The sequence below is a fragment of the Somniosus microcephalus genome, chromosome 34 (assembly GCF_052327205.1).
Source record: "Somniosus microcephalus isolate GS21.2 chromosome 34, FLI_Smic_1.0, whole genome shotgun sequence".
NCBI lineage: Eukaryota > Metazoa > Chordata > Chondrichthyes > Squaliformes > Somniosidae > Somniosus > Somniosus microcephalus.
The window spans coordinates 8,043,977-8,065,012 of NC_141020.1; the positions used below are offsets into that span (position 1 = coordinate 8,043,977).

A 21,036-nucleotide genomic window follows, 5' to 3' on the forward strand; every position below is an offset into this window, starting at 1 on the left:
GGTGAGCATTGTCCAAGCCCACGCATCCTTAAGACCACCAGTACTGTGTGAGGGGGTGTTGTGCGTCCCAACCAATCCAGAGGGGCATGGTGGGGCGGTTGTGTGTGTATGTTCCGGGGTTTGTGGGATAAGTCCATGTTATACTCTGTATAGCAACACAGTGTGATTTTAGGCGTCTTAACACTAGACAGGGGCCTGTTCGACGGGCCAAGTTGTATTGTTGTACAGGAAACTTTCGTTTAACCGGAGGTTAAATATCCAGAACGCTCTATCCACCGGCAAAATTCAGGAGTCGGTTCAGATAACTTTTTTTTACTTTTCGTTGCTTTTTTTCTCCATTCGTGGCTCTGCGAGCGTCTAGCTGAAGCTGTTGCTTAGCTAGAGACACTTGCAAGCTGCACCGACTGTTTTGAGGCTGTTGCAGATTTGTTGCTTCAGACGGAGCTCAGAAGCTCCGTATGTTTTAACATTAGCGCTCGTTTTTCCGTCAGTGTTGATCAACCGGCACCAGCTCGGTCCCGTCAGTGCCGGATACCAGAAAGTTTCCTGTACTGTTTGTTTTACACCACCAGGCATTTTATGTACCGGAGGCGGGTGTGTGTGTTAACCTTATTAAACACCGGACGGTTGAGTCCGAAAAGCTTGTCTGTGTTCCAATCCTGTTCACCGTAATTCCCGTCATCGAGAACCAAGTAGGAGAGGTGATCAGAACCACCAAGGCAAACCACCTACACCCGTCCAGCATTTGATATCCCCCGATGAGGGCCCGCCACCACCCCCCTCGCTCTCTCGCCTTATCCCAAATGTATTCTCCACTCCCTAGCACAGCAGTGAGGTGCAAGGCAGAAAATCAGCTGATCTGCCAATTCTACAGGAAACCGCGCTCCCATCGCAGCTACGACCCACATGCTACCGTGGCTCAGTGGGCCACACTCTCACCTCCCGAGTCAGAAGGGGCAGGGAGAGGGACACACCCCAATCTACATCGAAGGGGCTGAGGTGGAGAGGGTTAGCAGCTTCAAATTCCTGGGTGTATTCATTACAGAGGACTTAATGTGGTCCAATCACATCGACGTCGTAACCAAGAAGGCATGCCAACGCCTGTTCTTCCTCAGGAGACTGAAGAAATTTGGAATGGCCCCCCAGATTCTCACCAACTTCTACCGGTGCACCATCGAGAGTATCCTGTCCACCTGCATCACTACCTGGTATGGCAACTGCACCGCCACAGACCGCAAGGCTCTACAGATGGTGGTGAAAGCTGCACAACATACTATAGGAATTAAACTACCTGCTGTGCAGGATATCTACCCCGAGAGGTGCCGGGGGAAAGCCCTGAGAATCATTAAAGATGCGAGCCACCCCAGCCACAACCTCTTCGCCCTGCTCGCGTCCGGTAAGAGATACCGAAGCATACGGTCTCGTACCAGCAGGTTTCGAAACAGCTTCTACCCCCAGGCCATAAGACTCATGAACGTATAATTTATTATTAATTATTACTGTTGTTTTATTTATTATTACTGTATTTCTATTAGTATATTTATCATTGCTATGCCATATTTATTCCAAATGTTGGGAGGACTCGTAAAAATCAACATTTCATTGTGCAGTACACGCGTTTGCTGCATATATGACAAATAAAATTGAATTGAATTGAATTGAGAAGGTTGTGGGTTCAAGTCCCACTCCAGAGACTGGAGCACAAAAATCCAGGCTGACACTCCAGTGCAGTGCTGAGGGAGTGCTGCACTGTCTGAGGAGCCGTCTTTCAGATGAGACGTTAAACCGAGGCCCCGTCTGCCCTCTCGGATTGATGTAAAAGATCCCACGGCCGCTATCTCAAAAGAGCAAGGGAGTTCTCCCCAGTGTCCTGGCCAATATTTATCCCTCATCCAACATCACTTTGGATACAGCAAAGGCTGTGGGCCCCGACAACATCCCGGCTATCGTGCTGAAGACTTGTGCTCCACAACTAGCCGCACCTCTAGCAAAGCCTTTCCAGTACAGCTACAACACCGGCATCTATTCAACAATGTGGAAAACTGCCCAGGTATGTCCTGTCCACAAAAGCAGGACAAATCCAACCTGGCCAATTAGCACCCCATAAGTCTACTTTCAATCATCAGCAAAGTGATGGAAGGTGTCATCGACAGTGCTATCAAGCAGCACTTACTCGCCAATAACCCGCTCACCGCTGCCCAGTTTGGGTTCTGCCAGGACCACTCGGCTCCCGACCTCATTACAGCCTTGGTCCAAACATGGACAAAGGAGCTGAATTCCAGAGATGAGGTGAGAGTGACTGCCCTTGACATCAAGGCAGCATTTGACCGAGTGTGGCATCAAGGAGCCCTAGTAAAACTGAAGTCAATGGGAATCGGGGGGAAAACTCTCCATTGGCTGGAGTCATACCTAGCACAAAGGAAGATGGTTGTGGTGGTTGAAGGTCAATCATCACAGCCCCAGGACATCGCTGCAGGAGTTCCTCAGGGCAGTGTCCTAGGCCCAACCAGCTTCAGCTGCTTCATCAATGACCTTCCCTCCAACATAAGGCCAGAAATGGGGATGTTCGCTGACGACTGCACAGTGTTCAGCGCCAATCACAACCTTAGCGTCTTTGGCTAGGGTGGGGAATATAACACAAAAATAGTAAATCCGTCAGCTGAGGGGTAAATATTGGCCAGGACACCGGGGAGAACGCCCCCTGCTGTCTCAATATCCACAGGGGGGTCACCAGGAAGGCATCAAAGTTTGAAAACCAGTGCCCTAGTCTTACATGGCTCAAAGTGATCTCTCCAGACACAATCGGGCTCGGAAGCGCCGAATCTAAGCGTTCTACTTCTGCGCAAGAAAAAGGAAAAGCAAGACTAGCATTTCTACAGCACCTCTCATGGCCGCAGGACGACCCAAAGCGCTTTACAGCCAATGAAGTGCTTTTGAAGTGTTGTCACTTGTTATAACTGCAGCCAATTTGCGCACAGCAAGCTCCCACAAACAACACTGTGATAATGACCAGTAATCAACGTTCCCCCGCAATTTCTTTTTTGGTGTGCGCGGCCCACTTGCAGATTAGTGTGCCCGCGCGAGTTTTAACGGTGCATGGAGAGCTGTGCGGCTTAAAGGGAACGTTGCCAGTAATCTGTATTCATTGCTGATGTCGGTTGAAGGAGAAGTATTGGGCCGGGACAGCGGGGTGAACACCCAGCTCTTCTGCCAAATCTTTTACGTCCACCCGAGGGGGCAGACGGGGGCCTCGGTTTAACGTCTCATCCGAAAGACGGGCACCTCCGACAGTGCGGCGCTCCCTCGGTACCGCGCTGGGAGTCCATAGAAACATAGAAGATAGGAGCAGGAGTAGGCCATTCGGCCCTTCGAGCCTGCTCCGCCATTCAATGAGATCATGACTGATCATCCAAATTCAGTACCCTGTCCCTGCCTTCTCCCCATATCCCTTGATCCCTTTAGCCTTAAGAAATATATCCAACTCCTTCTTGAATATATTTAATGAACTGGCCTCCACCGCCCTCTGTGGCAGAGAATTCCACAGGTTAACCACTCTCTGGGTGAAGAAATTCCTCCTCATCTCTGTCCTAAATGGCCTTACCCCTTATCCTTAGACTATGACCCCTGGTTCTGGACTCCCCGGCCATCAGAAACATCCTTCCTGCATCTAGTCTGTCCAGGCCTGACAGAATTTTATAGGGTTTCAATGGGATCCCCTCTCAATCTTCTAAACTCCAGTGAGTACAAGCCCAATCGACCCCAATCTCTCCTCATACGTCATTCCTGCCATCCCAGGTATCAGCCTGGTGAATCTTCGCTGAACTCCTTCCATGGCAAAGAACGTCCTTCCTCAGATAAGGCGACCAAAACTGCACACAATACTCAAGGTGCGGTCTCACCAAGGCCCTGTACAACTGCAGCAAGACATCCTTATTCTTGTACGCAAACCCTCTCGCTACGAAGGCCAACATACCATTTGCCTTCTTAATCGCCTGCTGCACCTGCATGCTTACCTTCAGCGACTGGTGCACAAGGACACCCAGGTCTCTTTGCACTTCCCCTTCTCCCAATCTATTGCCATTCAGATAATAATCTGCCTTCCTGTTTTTGCCAAAGTGGATAACCTCACATTTATCCACATTATAGTGCATCTGCCATGCTTCTGCCCAATCACCCAACCTGTCCAAATCATACTGGAGTCTCACGACATCCTCCTCACAGCACACCCTCCCACCCAGCTTTGTGTCGTCTGCAAATTTGGAGATATGACATCCAATTCCCTCGTCCAGATCATTAATATATATTGTGAACAGCTGGATTTTTGTGTGTGCTCAAGTCGCTGGAGTGGGGCTCGAACCCACAACCGTCATGACTGAGACGGGAGTGCGACCCAATGAGCCACCTTAGACATTTCAGTGGAAATTTCACACACCCTCCCTTATGACTTAAATGAAGGATGCGTCAACACTCCTTGCAATAGTAATCATTAAACTTAGAAGGTAACCGCACAACTGTCGAAAGGAGGTGAAGTGAAAGAATTTGCCATGGGGGAGGAGCAGAGCTCTCTCTCTGGAATGTGAAATTAGCTGTTTAGCACACAATATGCCAAGCTGCGTCACCACACCCTTCAAAAGCTTTGAAGTCAAACCACCTCATATTGGCACAATCTGTACTGTCGCCGGATGCGGATTGTCACCGGACACGTTTCAAACCAACAAAACCATTATTGTTACATAGCGCGATACATATCAAGGCTACAGCACAGAAACAGGCCATTCGGCCCAACTGGTCCGTGCCGGTGTTTATGCTCCACACCAGCTCCTCCCCCCCCCCCCTTCCTTTTTCTCTCCCACCTCAGCATATCTCTTCCTCATTCACTTTACACCTACTCAGCTGTTTCATCGAGCTCCCTCTTAACTGTATCTTCTACTTATTCGCCCTTCACTCATCTCTCCCTGTTGGCAGCCAATTTGCGCACAGCAAGCTTCCCACAAAACAGCAACTGTGATGATCCAGGCAACAACCTTGGAGAGAAATTTGAGTTGACGTTTCGGGTCGAACCCTTCTTCAAAACTGGAAAGAAAAGAAAACAGACCGAAGGCAGGGCAAAAGAAGTGAAAGAAACAAAAGAGCTAGACGAAATGGTAATACGCTGAGATTAGGTGTAAAGTGTACTGGCAGGGCAAGAGATAGCTGCCAGGTGCGAGAGAGAAACAAAAGGAAAGGGGGGGGGGGGGGGGGGCGGGGGGGCAAGGAGTGGACAAATTACAAGGGGCGGGAGGGTAAGCTGCGAGGAGGATGTCGGGAAACTCCAGTACGATTTGGACAGGTTGGGTGATTGGGCAGAAACATGGCAAATGCACTATGTGGATAAATGTGAGGTTATCCACTTTGGTGGCAAAAACAGGAAGACAGATTATTTGAATGGCAATAGATTGGGAGAAGGGGAAGTGCAAAGAGACCTGGGGGTCCTTGTGCACCAGTCGCTGAAGGAGGGAGTGCAGCGAAGATTCACCAGGCTGATACCTGGGATGGCAGGAATGACGTATGAGGAGAGATTGTGTCGATTGGGCTTATACTCACTGGAGTTTAGAAGATTGAGAGGGGATCTCATCGAAACCTATAAAATTCTGTCAGGTCGGGACAGACTAGATGCAGGAAGGATGTTTCTGATGGCCGGGGAGTCCAGAACCAGGGGTCATAGTCTAAGGATAAGGGGTAAGCCATTTAGGACTGAAATGAGGAGGAATTTCTTCACCCAGAGAGCGGTGAACCTGTGGAATTCTCTACCACAGAGGACGGTGGAGGCCAGTTCATTAAATATATTCAAGAAAGAGTTGGATATATTTCTTGAGGCTAAAGGGATCAAGGGATATGGGGAGAAGGCAGGGACCGGGTACTGAATTTGGATGATCAGCCCATGATCACATTGAATGGCGGAGCAGGCTCGAAGGGCCGAATGGCCGACTTCTGCTCCTATCTTCTATGTTTCTAAAAATGTGTTAATAGGGGCCGAGGTTATGATCTGAAATTGTTGAACTCGATATTGAGTCCGGAAGGCTGCAGAGTGCCTAATCGGAAGATGAGGTGCTGTTCCTCGAGTTTACGTTGAGCTTCCGTGGAACAATACAAGAGGCCAAGGACGGTGAGGTCCGAGTGGGAATGGAGCGTTGAATTAAAATGACAGGCGACCGGAAGCTCGGGGTCACCCTTATGGACTGAACGGAGGTGTTCCACATAGCGGTCACCCAATCTGCATTTGGTCTCCCCAATGTAGAGGAAACCATCTCGTCTCGTTTTGAATACCTCTTAATGTCTCTTCACTTCTTCTTGTTCTCTCCCAGCCCTGCCTTCGATCTATTTCATTTCCTTTCCAGTTTTGAAAAAGGTTTCGACCCGAAACGTCGACTCTATTTTCTCTCCACGGATGTTGCCTGGCCTGCTGAGTTTTTTCCAGCATTTTCTGTTATTAGAGCAGACGGGGGCCTCGGTTTTAACGTCTCAAGACGGCACCTCCGACAGTGCGGCGCTCCCTCCGGGTGGTTGGAATCTGGAACTCACTGCCTGAAAGGGTGGTAGAGGCAGGAACCCTCAACATTCAAGAAGCATTTAGATGAGCACTTGAAACGCCATAGCATACAAGGCTACGGACCAAGTGCTGGAAAATGGGATTAGAATAGACGGGGCTTGATGGCCGGCTGCGGGACATGATGGGCCGAAGGGCCTCTTTCTGTGCTGTATGACTATGACAGCTGAAAGAGAGAGAGCGTGGTTTCAGGTCAAACGACCTTCCATCAGAACTCTTGTTTCAAGTTCTGTGTTTTCTTTTTAAATTTCAGACCTATCGAAAAGATGGGTCTCAGTGACCACGCCCAGCACATACGGCCTCGAGCAAGTCGGAATCGCAGAGTAAATACGACAAGCTATTGCCAGTCATCAGTGTGGATCGAAGCCAGTCCCCGCAGCCGCCCCCAATCCGCCGTGTCTCTCTTCATAGCTGAAGCGCTCCAGCCCAGGTAACATCCTGGTGAATCTACAGTAGGTGAGGATGAACTCTCGGCAATTGTGCCCAGTCAACAGTCCAATCTAAAAATCGATTTTTGAAACTACGGTCACTCTCCCCTTCTGCAGGTTGGTCCAGCACAAGGGGGGCACAACCTTAAAATTAGAGCTCGGCCATTCTGGAGTGAAATCAGGAAGAATTTCTTCACATTAAGGGAGGTGGGAATGTGAAATTCTCTCCCCCCCCCCCCCCAAGAAGGCTGTGGAAGCTGGGAAGGGGGATCAACTGAAATTTTCAAGATTGAATTCGACAGATCATTATTAGTAGGTATGGTGTCAAGGGATATGTTTCAAAGGCAGGTAAATAGGGTTGAGGGGTACAGATCAGAGGACTTGAGTACAAGGGAGGTAGAAGTTATGCTGCAGCTGTGCAAAGCCCTGGTTTGACCACACCTGGAGCACTGTGAGCAGTTCTGGGCACCACACCTTAGGAAGGATATATTGGCCTTGGAGGGAGTGCAGCGTAGGTTTACCAGAATGATACCAGGACTGCAAGGGTTAAGTTACGAGGAGATTACACAAACTAGGGTTGTATTCCCTGGAATTTAGAAGGTTAAGGGGTGATCTGATCGAAGTTTTCATGATATTAAGGGGAACAGATAGGGTAGATAGAGAGAAACTATTTCCGCTGGTTGGGGATTCTAGGACTAGGGGACAAAGTCTAAAAATTAGAGCCAGACCTTTCAGGAGTGAAATTAGGAAACACTTCTACACACAAAGGGTGGGAGAAGTTTGGAACTCTCTTCCGCAAACAGCAATTGATGCTAGATCAATTAATTTTAAAGCTGAGATTGATAGATTTTTGTTAACCAAAGGTATTAAGGGTTGTGGGACAAAGGCGGGTATATGGAGTTAGGTCACAGATCAGCCAGGATCACACTGAATCGCTCGAGGGGCTGAATGGCCTCCTCCTGTCCCTACGGCACCATAAGGCCTCCGACACCTCCCCCAAGCAACCATTCCTCGATTGAGACTAAAAACGTCGTAGAGCGAGGAACGTTTTTGGACAAACTGTCTGGGCTAAACTGACTTGCCTTCGTACAGCAACGACGTGCTTTGATATAGTACCTTTAACGTTAAAAAAAAAAACACTACCCCGCGGAGCTTCACAGGTAGCATTAGATATGGGAATGAAGGGAGAGATCGGGAAAAGTTACTGAAGTCTTGGTTGAAAAGTTGGGTCTTAAAGTTTTTTTTTAAAATAGAGGTAGAGAGCGGTGGAATGGTGCAGGGCTGGACTTTGAGTCTATTGCATTGTATGTACAGAACAAAACAGGCCATTCGGTCCATGTCGGTGTTTATGCTCCACATGAGCCTCCTCCCACCCCTCGTCATCTCACCCCATCAACATATCCCTTCTATTCCTTGCTCCCTCGTGTGTCAGCCGTGGCTCAGTGGGCAGCACCCTCGCCTCAGAGTCTGAAGGTTTGTGGGTTCAAGTCCCACTCCAGAGACTTGAGCACAAAAATCCAGGCTGATAGTGCAGCGCTCCCTCAGCACTGCGCTGGGAGTGTCAGGGGTGCCGTCTTTCGGATGAGACGTTAAACCGAGGCCCCTTCTGCTCTCTCAGGTGGACGTAAAAGATCCCATGGCGCCATTTCGAAGAGGAACAGGGGAGCTCTCCCCGGTGTCCTGTCCCAATATTTATCCCTCAATCAACATCACTAAAAACAGATGATCTGGTCATTATCACATTGCTGTTTGTGGGAGCTTGCTGTGCGCAAATTGGCTGCTGCTTTTCCCACATTACAAGTGTGACTACACTTCAAAAAATACTTCATTGGCTGTAAAGAGCTTTGAGACGTCCGGTGGACGTGAAAGGAGCTGTAAAAATGCAAGTCTGTCTTTTCGCTCATGTACGTATCTAGCTTTCCCTTAAAGGCATCTATTCTACTCTCCTCAGCCACTCCTTGTGGTGGCGCAGTCCACAGTCCAACCACTGCGAGTGGAGAAGTTTCGCCTGAATTCTTTATTAGATTTATTATCCGAGTCCGGAAGGCTGTAAAGCGCCCCATCGAAAGATGAGGTGCTGTTCCTCGAGCTTACGTTGTGCTTCGTTGGAACAGTGCAAGAGGCCGAGGACGGAGAGCGGTGAATTAAAGTGACAGGCGACCGGAAGCTCGGGGTCACGCTTGCGGACTGAACGGAGGCGTTCCGCAAATAGATCACCCAACCTGGGTTCGGTCTCCCCAATGTTCCTTTACTTGTCCCATTACCATTGCCTTTCGTCTTTTAATCGCTCCTGCCTTCCACCCCGTCACAGGCCTTCCCTTTTGTTCTCCCCTGCCCACCCCCCGACTTTCCCAGCCCCCCTGCACTTGCTTAAAACCTGTTACATCTCTAAACTTTTTCCAGTTCTGACGAAAGGTCACCGACCCGAAACGTCAACTCTGTTTCTCTCTCCACAGCCTGACCTGCTGAGTGCTTGCAGCATTTCCTGTTTTCATTTTATATTTATGGCCCCTTTGTTCTGGTCTCCCTCACAAGGGGAAACACTTTCTCCACGTCCACCCTATCAAACCCTGTGATAATCCTAAAAGACTTCCATCAGGTCACCCCCTCAGCCTTCTCATCGAGGGGAAAAGAACCCCCAAGCCTGTTCAGTCTTTCGATCAGCGAAGAGTCGGGTCTACTGGAGGGCGAGGTTAATTCAGAAACCGATATAAAGGACTGGAGGGTGTGGGAAAGGGATACAGGGCTGGAGGAGTTGCAGAGATAGGATGGGGCGCGGCCACGGAGGAATTAAGGTGCGGTTTTCAAATTTCTTGCGCTAGATGACGGGGTTGGCGAGTGGGTCTTAGTCCAGAAGGTTGCGAGTCCCACTCCAGGGACTTGAGCACAAAAATCCAGGCCGACACTCCCAGCGCAGTGTCGGAGGTGCCGTCTTTCGGATGAGACGTTAAACTGAGGCCCCGTCTGCTCTCTCAGGTGGACGTAAAAGATCCCACGGCCACTATTTCGAAGAGGAGCAGGGGGGGTTATCCCCGGTGTCCTGGAGCCAATATTTATCCCTCAATCAACATCACTAAAATAGATGATCTGGTCATTCTCACATTGCTGTTTGTGGGAGCTTGCTGTGCGCAAATTGGCTGCCGTGTTTCCCACATTACAACAGTGACTACACTTCAAAAAGTGCTTCATTGACTGTAAAGCGCTTTGGGTCGTCTGGTATAAATGTCAGTCTTTCTTTCAAAACATATTTTGGTGACTGCACTTTGGATAAGTGGAGGTTAAGGATGGTGGAGAATTAACCGAGTCTCGAGGCGACAAAGGCCTAGATGAGGGGGTCCTGCTCCTAATCTTTGGCACGGCCCCCTTGTATCGGAATCACAAGCTGTCAATTTGCTTCCCTCTGCTCAAACTCGGGAGGCTGAATTACAGACTCGGAACTGGAAACAGGGACAAGTTTGGCCACGTTTGATCCAGCACAGCTGTGATTGAAGACAGCCTCAACAATCACCAGTTCATAAATCCCCAGACGCAAGAGCAGCCTCTGCTGTTCACTGCCTTGCAAGATGTAAATTGCTTCAGAAATGGTTTTAAACTGCTTCGGAGGGTTCGCCACGGCCGCCATTGCATGCTGGGAACTGCAGAAAGTCACGAAGCGTCACCGCCACCAATCGATGCACCAAAACATGCCACCGTGGCTCAGTGGGCAGCACTCTCTCGCCTCTGAGTCAGAAGGTCGTGGGTTCAAGTCCCACTCCAGGGACTTGAGCACAAAAATCTAGGCTGACACTCCCAGTGCTGAGGGAGTGCCGCGCTGTCGGAGTTGCCATCTTTCGGATGAGACGTTAAACCGAGGCCCCGTCTGTTCTCTCAGGTGGACGTAAAAGATCCCACAGCCACTATTTCGAAGAGCAGGGGGAAGTTCTCCCTGGTGTCCTGGGGCCAATATTTATCCCTCAATCACATCACTAAAAACAGATTATCTGATTATCACATCGCTGTTTGTGGGAGCTTGCTGTGCGCAATTTGGCTGCCGCCTTTCCCACATTACAACAGTGACTACACTTCAAAAAGTACTTCATTGGCTGTAAAGTGCTTTGAGACGTCCGGTGGTCGTGAAAGGTGCTGTACAAGTCTTCCTTTCTTTCAGGACCGGTTCAGCACTGTTATGTTATATTTTGCAAAGCAATAGTTACTTCAACTAGCTGCGGTGTGAAAGAACCTCACTCCACAAATGGTGCGGACCCGAGGACAGGTCTGGCGATACATTCACAGTCAGACACGCCGAATAGTATTTTGCCCTACATCAGACACCGAACATCAGCAGAATCCTCCAAATTCAAGAATCTAACCTGCAGCAAAACAGCCAAGAATGTTGGGTTAACTGATTGCAGCTGGGGCGTTGGTTTGGGTGGTGTTGGGCGTTTTAATTGGCTTCAACCACCCTTCACCTCCCCCAGGCTGGGGAGCAGCAAATCAACCGGGGCAACCTGTTCTTCATCGCTGTGCGCTGGTCTCCCCGCCAAGTCATAGAGTCCCAACGGCACAGGAGGCGGCCATTCGGCCCATCGAGTCCGTGCCAGCTCTCTGTCGAGCAATCCAGTCAGTCCCATTTCCCCCACTCTATCCCCGTAGCCCTGCAAGTTTATTTCCCTCAAGTGCCTATCCAGTCTCCCCTTGAAAACTGAGCGTCTCCGCTTCCACCACTTCCGTCAGCAGCGAGTTCCAGGTCCTCACCACTCGCTGCGTAAAAAAGTTTTTCCTCACATCCCCCCTGTATCTCTTGCCCAAAACCTTAAATCTGTGTCCCCTAGTCCTTGTACCATCAACTAGTGGGAACAGCCTTTCCCCGTCTAGCCTATCCAAACCTGTCATAATCTTGTACACCTCTATCAAATCAAAGTGGGCACGATGACCACGGTACAGTACGGTACGGTGCCACTGCAACCCAAACCCAACCCTCACCCCACCCCACCCCAAACCACAACAATCCCACAAACAAATAGGCAGTGATGCCTTCCCTTGCCGACCAGCTCGTCCTTACTCACTGCAGCTGCAGCCCAAGGTAAGGAGCCATTGCCTTCGGGGAGAAACAAATGTACAAAAGAAACCCAGTTAAAGGGGAGCGGGAGTTATAGAGCCCCAGGTTGCGGGATTGGGCTACAGAAAACATTGGGAGGGGTTGAGTGGGTGGGGGGAGGGGGAGTTGGCCTCAGTACCACTTGCAGGCTCTCGCTCACCTGTAGCTGCGGCTCCACTGACAACTCCAAAAAAAGGAAAACAAAAAACAAAAAAAAAAGAAAAAGTTTTAGCCGAAGTCTGCAGACGAGAAAACTTTCCTCCTCCCTCCAGCGAACTTTTCTCCGCACTGTCCCGGCGCAGGCGCAATGCTCGCCCCAGCCCAGCTGCGGGCTCCAGGTGCAGCCCGCAGGTGTGGGGGGAGGCGGCAGCTCTGCGCAGGCGCCGCGCTACCCGCCGGGACTTGTAGTCTTTCTCCCCCTCCACACACACACACACACTGGGCGCATGGGACTCCAACTACCGGCAGCCCCCGCGCGCGGTCCCAGGCCACTGACTCAAGCCACCCTGTTGCCAACCTCTCCAGGATTGACCTGGAGCCTCCAGGAATTGGGGATCAATCTCCCGGATACCGACCTCCCCCACCACCACCCGGGGGGCAGAAAAAACTCACGCCGGCGTTAAAAAAATAAATTGTGTTTTTTTGCATTTTATTTTCTTTGTTCAAAATGTTGGCGATAGGGCTACAAGGAAAGGGCGGGGGGAGTGCGACCGGCTGAGGTGCTCTTGCAGAGAGCCGGCATAGGCTCGACGGGCCGAATGGCCTCCTTCTGTGCTCTGACCACTCTATGAATCTATAATTCTAAGACTTGCATTTCTATAGCGCCTTTCACAACCACCGGACGTCTCAAAGCGCTTTACAGCCAATTAAGTACTTTTTTTTTAAGTGTAGTCACTGTTGTAATGTGGGAAACGCGGCAGCCAATTTGTGCACAGCAAGCTCCCACAAGTAGCACTGTGATAATGACCAGATCATCTGTTTTTGTTATGTTGGTTGAGGGATAAATATTGGCCCCAGGACACCGGGGAGAACTCCCCCCTGCTTTTCTTCAAAATAGTGGCCACGGGATCTTTTACGTCCACCCGAGAGAGCAGACGGGGCCTCGGTTTAACGTCTCATCCGAAAGACGGCACCTCAGACATTGCGGCGCTCCCTCAGCACTGCACTGGGAGTAACAACAGAAAATGCTGGAAAAACTCAGCAGGCCAGGCAACATCCGTGGAGAGAAATTAGAGTCGACGTTTTGGGTCGAAACCCTTTTTCAAAACTGGAAAGGGAATGAAATAGATCGAAAGGCAGGGCTAGGACAGAACAAAAGAAGTGAAGAGACATTAAGAGGTATTCAAAACGAGACGAGATGGTGATAGGACTAGTGGAGACAAAAGATGGCTCAGATTAGGTGTGAAGTGTTCTGGCAGAATGAGAGACAGCTGCCATGTGGGAGAGAGAAAAAAAAGGAAAGGGGGGGAAGGGAAAAACCAAAACAAAGGGGTGGATAAAAAATATAAGTAAAAATGTAATAGGGGCCGAGGTTATGATCTGAAATTGTTGAACTCGATATTGAGTCCTGAAGGCTGTAAAGTGCCTAATCGGAAGATGAGGTGCTGTTCCTCGAGTTTACGTTGAGCTTCCGTGGAACAATGCAAGAGGCCAAGGACGGTGAGGTCCGAGTGGGAATGGAGCAGTGAATTAAAATGACAAGCGACCGGAAGCTCGGGGTCACCCTTACGGACTGAACGGAGGTGTTCCGCAAAGCGGTCACCCAATCTGCACTGCACTGGGAGTGTCAGCCTAGCTTTATGTGCTCAAGTCCCTGGAGCGGGACTTGAACCCACAACCTTCTGACTCAGAGTTCTATAGGAACAGGAGGAGGCCATTCAGCCCCTCGAGCCTGTGCCGCCATTTAATCAGATCCTGGCTGATCTGTATCTCACTCCATCCACCGGCCTTGGCTCCATATCCCTTTATACCTTGTATAAAAGATGGGGGGGGGGGGGGGGGGGGGGCGGGGGAATGCTATTTGATTGACAGTCACCAGTCATCCAATCGGTTCCTGAGAGAGCAGACGGGGCCTTGGTTTAACGTCGCAGACGGGGCCTTGGTTTAACGTCACATCCGAATGACGGCACCTCCGACAGTGCGGCGCTCCCTCAGCACTGCACTGGTGGATACAGGCAACACACAGTAAACACAAGTTAAAAATCACATACGGCGGAGTCTGGAGTGACGCTGTAGTTAGCACTAATGCCCTGCACACCCATTCTCCTGCTTGCCCATGAACTCTCATCAAGGTCTAACCGGCACCCCATGAGTTTTCACCCTGACCAACAGCAAGAGCAGACAATGATGTACCACGTTCAATCCGTCCATTCCCCTTCACAGTTCCACAGCACGGTGCCACACACTGATTGCCTACATTCCAGCTAACTGCAGCTAGCAGCCTAACACCATAAAACAGGGTAATAAAGAACGACTGCGAGATACAAATAAAGCCCATCTCCATGGAACAGCATTGCAATGGAATGCAGTCCCTCTTTAAGTATCTGTTGCCTGCAGTGTGGAATGTGAAATGTGCATTTTCAAAACAAGGGTTATCAGGATCGGATTATGGAGGGCATTCTGGAAAGGTTATCTGGCCAGCCCTTGACAGCCACATAAATCCTGACAATGCCTCCTGTCTGATAAACTGTACTTTCCCAACACGGGGTTTATGCCTAAATTTGGTTGACACTGAATCCTTCTCTCTCCCTGTCACAACCTTGTTTTGGCTCTTAATCGATCAAAGTGTGGCCAATGTTGTTCCTTCCAAGCTCCAAATAAAAAGCTGTCCTACATAAAAAGGAAGACTTGCATTCCTATAGCGCCTTTCACGACCTCAGGATGTCCCAAAGCGCCTTACAGCTAATAAAGCACTTTTTTTGAAGTGGAGTCACTGTTGTAATGTGGGAAACACGGCAGCCAATTTGCGCACAGCAAGCTCCCACAAACAGGTGACTGATGAGTCCAATGCAGGACCTACAGTTTCTGTCACAGGTGGGGCAGACGGTGGTTGAAGGGGCGGGTGGGTGGGGTGCTTGGGTTGACGTGCGCTTCTTGCGCTGCCTGTGCTTGGCTTCCACTTGCTCTTGGCGAAGAGACTCGAGGTGTTCGGCGCCTTCCCGGATGCTTCTCCTCCACTTTGTGCGATCTTGGGCCAGGGATTCCCAGGTGTCGGTGGGGATGTTACACTTTTTCAAGGAGGCTTTGAGGGTGTCCTTGAAGCGTTTTCTCTGCCCACCTGGGGCTCTCTTGCCGTGCCGGAGCTCCAAGTAGAGCGCTTGTTTTGGGAGTCTCGTATCGGGCGTGCGGACGATGTGGCCCATCCATCGGAGCTGATCGAGCGTGATCAAAGCTTCGATGCTGGGGATGTTGGCCTGAGCGAGAACACTGACGTTGGTGCGCCTATCCTGCCAATGGATTTGCATGATCTTGCGGAGGCAGCGTTGGTGGTACCTCTCCACTGCTTTGAGGTGCCTGCTGTACATGGTCCATGTCTCTGAAGCATACAGGAGGGCGGGTATCACTACTGCTCTGTAGACCATGAGCTTGGTGCCGGGTTTGAGGTCCTGGTCTTCAAACACTCTCTTCCTCAGATGACCGAAGGCTGCACTGGCACACTGAAGGCACCCGATCCACCCATAGTCCAACCGGGAGAGCAGAAACCTCATTAAAGTAAGTCCCAAGTGAGCTTCCCCCAGTCAAAATTCAGATTGGCTTTTTCAGGAACCAAAAACGACCGGAACAAATTAGCATTTACACGCCACCTGAACTCATCCTCAGGGCAGCCTAAAGGTCTTCTCAGACAATGAATTCTTTTTGAGGTCAACCTTGGCTCAGTCAGCAGCACTCCGAAAGTCATAAAGTTGTGGGTCCCAGACCCACTCCAGTGACTTGAGCACAAGAATCTAAGGCTGACGCGCCCAGTGCAGTGCTGAGGGAGTGCCGCACTGTCGGAGGAACCGTCTTTTGGATGAGACGTTAAACCGAGGCCCCCGTCTGCTCTCTCAGGTGGACGTAAAAGATCCCGCGGCCACTATTTTGAAGAAGAGCAGGGGGGCAGTTCTCCCCGGTGTCCTGGGCCAATATTTATCCCTCAACCAACATCACTAAAAACAGATGATCTGGTCATTATCACATTGCTGTTTGTGGGAGCTTGCTGTTTGTGGGAGCTTGCTGTGTGCAAATTGGCTGCCGTGTTTCCCACATTACAACAGTGACTCCACTTCAAAAAGTACTTCATTGGCTGTGAAGCGCTTTGGGATGGGCTGAGATGGTGAAAGGTGCTGCAGAAATGCTCGTTTTTCTTCTTTGCTTGTGTTTTTTAGGCGAAGACAGCAATCAATTTGGAGAGTTGCAGCAATTTCCAACAAAGAAGACGAGTGACCAGCCAATCTGCTGTAGCTGGCGGTAGTGGAGGGAGGAATCTTTGACCTTCCTGCTCTATTAGTGCCATGGGATCTTTCACAACCACCTGAACAGGCAGGACGGGGCACCTCTGACGCCCCCCACCCCCTTCTTCACATCAATTTCTATAGCGCCTTTCACGACCACCGGACGTCTCAAAGCACTTTACAGCCAATGAAGTACTTTTAGAAGTGTAGTCACTGTTGTAATGTAGGAAACGCGGCAGCCAATTTGCGCACAGCAAGCTCCCACAAACAACAATGTGATAATGACCAGATCATCTGTTTTTAGTGATGTTGGTTGAGGGATAAATATTGGCCCCAGGACACCGGGGGAGAACTCCCCCTGCTCTTCTTCGAAATAGTGGCCGTGGGATCTTTTATGTCCACCTGAGAGAGCAGACGGGGCTTCGGTTTAACGTCTCATCTGAAAGACGGCACCTCCGACAGCGCGGCGCTCCCTCAGCACTGCACTGGGAGTGTCAGCCTAGCTCTTATGTGCTCTCGAGTCCCTGGAGTGGGATTTGAACCCACAACTTTCTGACTCAGAGGCGAGTGTGCTACCCACTGAGCCATGACTGACGCAATGGAAACAAAGTCATGGCTGGGGCACAGGAGAATTTCGAGATGGACGCAGAGTGAATGGGGGAGAAAAAAAGATTGAGGGAAAATGTACAGGAAGCACCTTTCACTACCAGAACACCAGAACATAGAAAGAAAGAACTCGAATTATATATAGTGCCTTAAGACGTCCCAAAACATTTTACAGCCAATTTTAAGTGCTGTTGTAAATAAATCTAGGAAACGCGGCAACCAATCTGCACACAGCAAGCTCCCACAAACAGCAATGTGATAATGACCGGATAATCTGTTTTTACTGATGTTGATTGAAGGATAAATATTGGCCTCAGGACACTGGGGAGAACTCCCCCCTGCTCATCTACGAATAGTGGCCGTGGGATCTTTTACGTCCACCTGAGAGGGCAGACAGGGGGGCCTCGGTTTAATGCCTCATCCGGAAGACGGAGTGCGGCGCTCCCTCAGCACTGGCACCGACCAGAGTCTCTGGAGTGGGGACTTGAACCCACGGCCTTCTGACTCAGAAGCGAGGGTGTCGCCCTCTGAGCCACGGCTGAACACTCCGCAACGCTTGCGCAAGAGCTGCGTGTCAACAACACCATACAGCCCGGGTTAATTTTTAACCAACTTTTTAGGCCCACCGCACAATGCGCTCGTAGAGAAATTGTGTGGGTAGTTGGGCAAACCCCAAACTGGTGTTTTAAAAAGAAGTTTATTGATTGTAGGAAGACCGAGGGAGATTGCATTCTGCAGTTTCGAGGCCGCGGGGAAAGAATGAGTTAAGAGTAGCAGATTTGTGTGGATCAATTGGTCACATTCCTGTCCTGACAAAGCCTCAGTTGTCAGGCATGGGGAGGGCTGGGTGAGCTCACTCACACTATTTGTGCTGCTTGATCCCGTTGATTCGAGGCCAAGACCGAAGCACAATTCAAATTCCAGAACTGATGCCAAAACACAAAAAAAAATGCCAATGCTGTAAATCTGAAATGAAATCAGAAAAATTAAACCCAACGGAAATACAAGAGCAGCAAATCAGCATCCTACAGAGGGGGCGGGTTAACGTTTTGGGGAACAAGAGACCCGGACCCGAATGCCCGGGGGGCGGAGGAGGGGGAATGCAGTCAGGGCTCAGCATTTTTGATCGCTGTTCAGTGACACTTGGGGGAAAGTTTGTGTGTGATGTTTGTGTGTTTGGTGCGCCGACAACAACCTGGCCCTTAACATCAAGAAAACCAAAGAAATCATTGTGGACTCCAGGAAGTCCAAAGGCGGAAGTCACACCCCCATCCACATCAATGGGGCTGTGGTGGAAAGGGTGGACAGCTTTAAGTTCCTCGGAGTCCACATCACGGAAGACCTCTCCTGGTCCCTCAATACCTCCTCTCTGGTGAAGAAGGCCCAGCAGCGCCTATATTTCCTAAGGAGGCTGAAGGGATGTAACCTGTCACCCCTGATCCTCTCTAACTTTTACCACTGCACCATAGAGAGCATCCTGACAAACTGTATCACAGTATGGTATGCCAGCTGTAGCTACTATGACCGGAAAGCCCTGCAGCGGGTAGTCAAAACTGCCCAACGCATTACCGGCACCCGGCTACCGACCATAGAGCACATATACCAGAAATGCTGTCTATGGAGGTCACGGTCCATCATCAAAGACCCTACCCACCCCAGCCACAGTCTGTTCGCCCTCCTGCCATCTGGGAGACGCTACAGATGCATTCGCACCCGTACGACCAGATTTAGGAACAGCTTCTTTCCCAGGGCTGTCATCCTACTGAACTCCACAAATAAACTCTAAAGCCTGCACATCTGCCAATGCACTTTATTATGGTTATGTTTATGTTAATATACTACAAGCCAAATGTATGTTGAATGTTTAAATGTCTTAATCCAAATGTACACTCTCGGGAGCCGCAAGCCTACATTTCATTGTACTGCACTTGTGCACTAACAATGACAATAAAAGTTGATTTGATTTGATTTAGGGCAAGATTGGGTGAAGGTGTGATGCCTTACGAAGTTGAATAACTCACCAACAGTCACCGCCTTTGCTCGCACATGAAGAATGGCCACTTGGGCGGGGAAGAGGGCGCCGGTATCACCGTAATCCAGTAAGAATGAGTACCGTCAGGAGAGAAAATTTAAAATGATTGCAAAAAACCTTCACTAAATCCCATCAAAGCATCGACATTGGTAGGGTAGGGTATTATTTGCTCGGGGGGGGGGGTTGAGCGAGCGAGACTTTTTAAAATTCGTTCATGGGAGGCGAGCATCGCTGGCAAGGCCAGCATTTATTGCCCATCCCTAATTGCCCTCGAGAAGGTGGCGGTGAGCTACCTTCTTGAACCGCTGCAGTCCGTGTGGTGAAGGTGCTCCCACAGTGCTGTTAGGGAGGGAGTTCCAGGATTTTGAGCCAGCGATGATGAAGGAACGGCCGATATATTTCCATGTCAGGATGGTATGTGACTTGGAGGGGAACTTGGAAGTGGTGCTGTTCCCGTGCGCCTGCTGCCCTTGTCCTTCTAGGGGGCAGAGGTTTTGGGAGCGGGACTAACTGGATTGCTCTTCGAAACAGCCGGCGCAAACTCGATGGGCTGAATGGCCCCCTTCGGTGCTATACTATTCTATGAAATCCGCCATCAAGGTAACAGCTTAAATCTGCGACAGAGCGAGAACAGAACCACTCGAAGGAGTCGCAAGGCTGTAATCAAGGATGGAGTGCAGTACTGCACGCATTCACACAACAGGAGCGTGGCTGCAGACTACACTGACGCTAAAAGTTGTGGTGCAAATCTAATGCCTGCGCAGCACACGCCTTTGCTTCGCCCCAGTCAGGCAGGCTAGTCCCCGAGTCACACTGGAACTGCAGCGCTGGTCCGAAGTGACACTAATTGTAGTATAAATGCAACCTGAACTTCTGTTTAAAAAAAAATACGTTTGGTGGTGAAACTGTTTTAAGTTGCTCTTCGGTTCAACAACCAAAACAAAAAAAGCTAGAATCATAGGATAGAAATGGGCCATTCGGCCCATCGTGTCTATGCTGGTCGAAAAAGAGCAATCGCAGCCTAATCCCACTTTCCAGCTCTTGGTCCGTAGCCCTGTAGGTTACGGCACCTCAAGTGCATATCCAAGTACTTTTTGAATGCGATATAATCCCAAGAGCAGATTTATACAAATGGACTAAGTCTGGATTTAAATCATGGGAACCGGTGCCAGCAGAAGGTCACCTCCTCTCTTTCTGGTCTGAATTTCCCCCCACCACACCCTGCAGGTTAAAGGACTCGTTTCCCAACCCCGCTTCCTCCAAGTGCTTATGTGCGGCTCCGCAGTTCAAACTTAAGTCAAGTGACGAAAGGTCAATATTGATTCTTGAGCCTGCGGTTAGAAGTTTCTCATCCAAGTGACTCCCTTTCTGGATTGCACTGCTTCTCTGTGGGAAAGAAAGGTTCTGGCCCCAATTCAAAAAAAAGAACCAGATTATCTGCTCATTTATCACATTGCTGTTTGTGGGAGCTTGCAAATTGGCTGCTGCGTTTCCTACATTACAACAGCGACTGTACTTCAAAAGTACCTCATTGGCTGTAAAGCGCTTTGAGACATCCTGAGGTTGTGAAAGGCGCTATATAAATGCGAATCTGTATGTCGTTTATTGGGTCTAAGAGCTTCTGTCAGGTTGCAGTCAGAGAGTAGGGGGGAAAAAGAGGGTAGTACAACATCCTAACGCAATTAGAAGGCTTGACTTTCACACCCTCGCAACGTCCCAATGTGCTTTACAGCCAATAAGTACTTTCAAAGTGTAGTCACTGTTGTAATGCAGGAAAAGCAGCAGCCAATTTGCACACAGCAAGCAAGCAATGTGATAATGACCCGATAATCTGTTTTTAGTGATGTTGGTTGAGGGATAAATATTGACCCAGGACA

The 21,036-nt window shown here is 49.9% G+C and overlaps 1 protein-coding gene across 1 annotated transcript in view; it reads right to left on the reverse strand.

The window, feature by feature from the left end:
- The window catches only part of ppp1r13l (protein phosphatase 1, regulatory subunit 13 like), a 48,203-nt gene extending 35,728 nt beyond the window's left edge, over positions 1 to 12,475 (reverse strand). Inside the window, exon 1 of the mRNA XM_085973322.1 lies at positions 12,252 to 12,475. The gene's annotated coding sequence lies outside the window, so the exon portion shown is untranslated. The remainder of the gene's footprint in view (positions 1 to 12,251) is intronic.
- Positions 12,476 to 21,036: the final 8,561 nt, after the last annotated feature.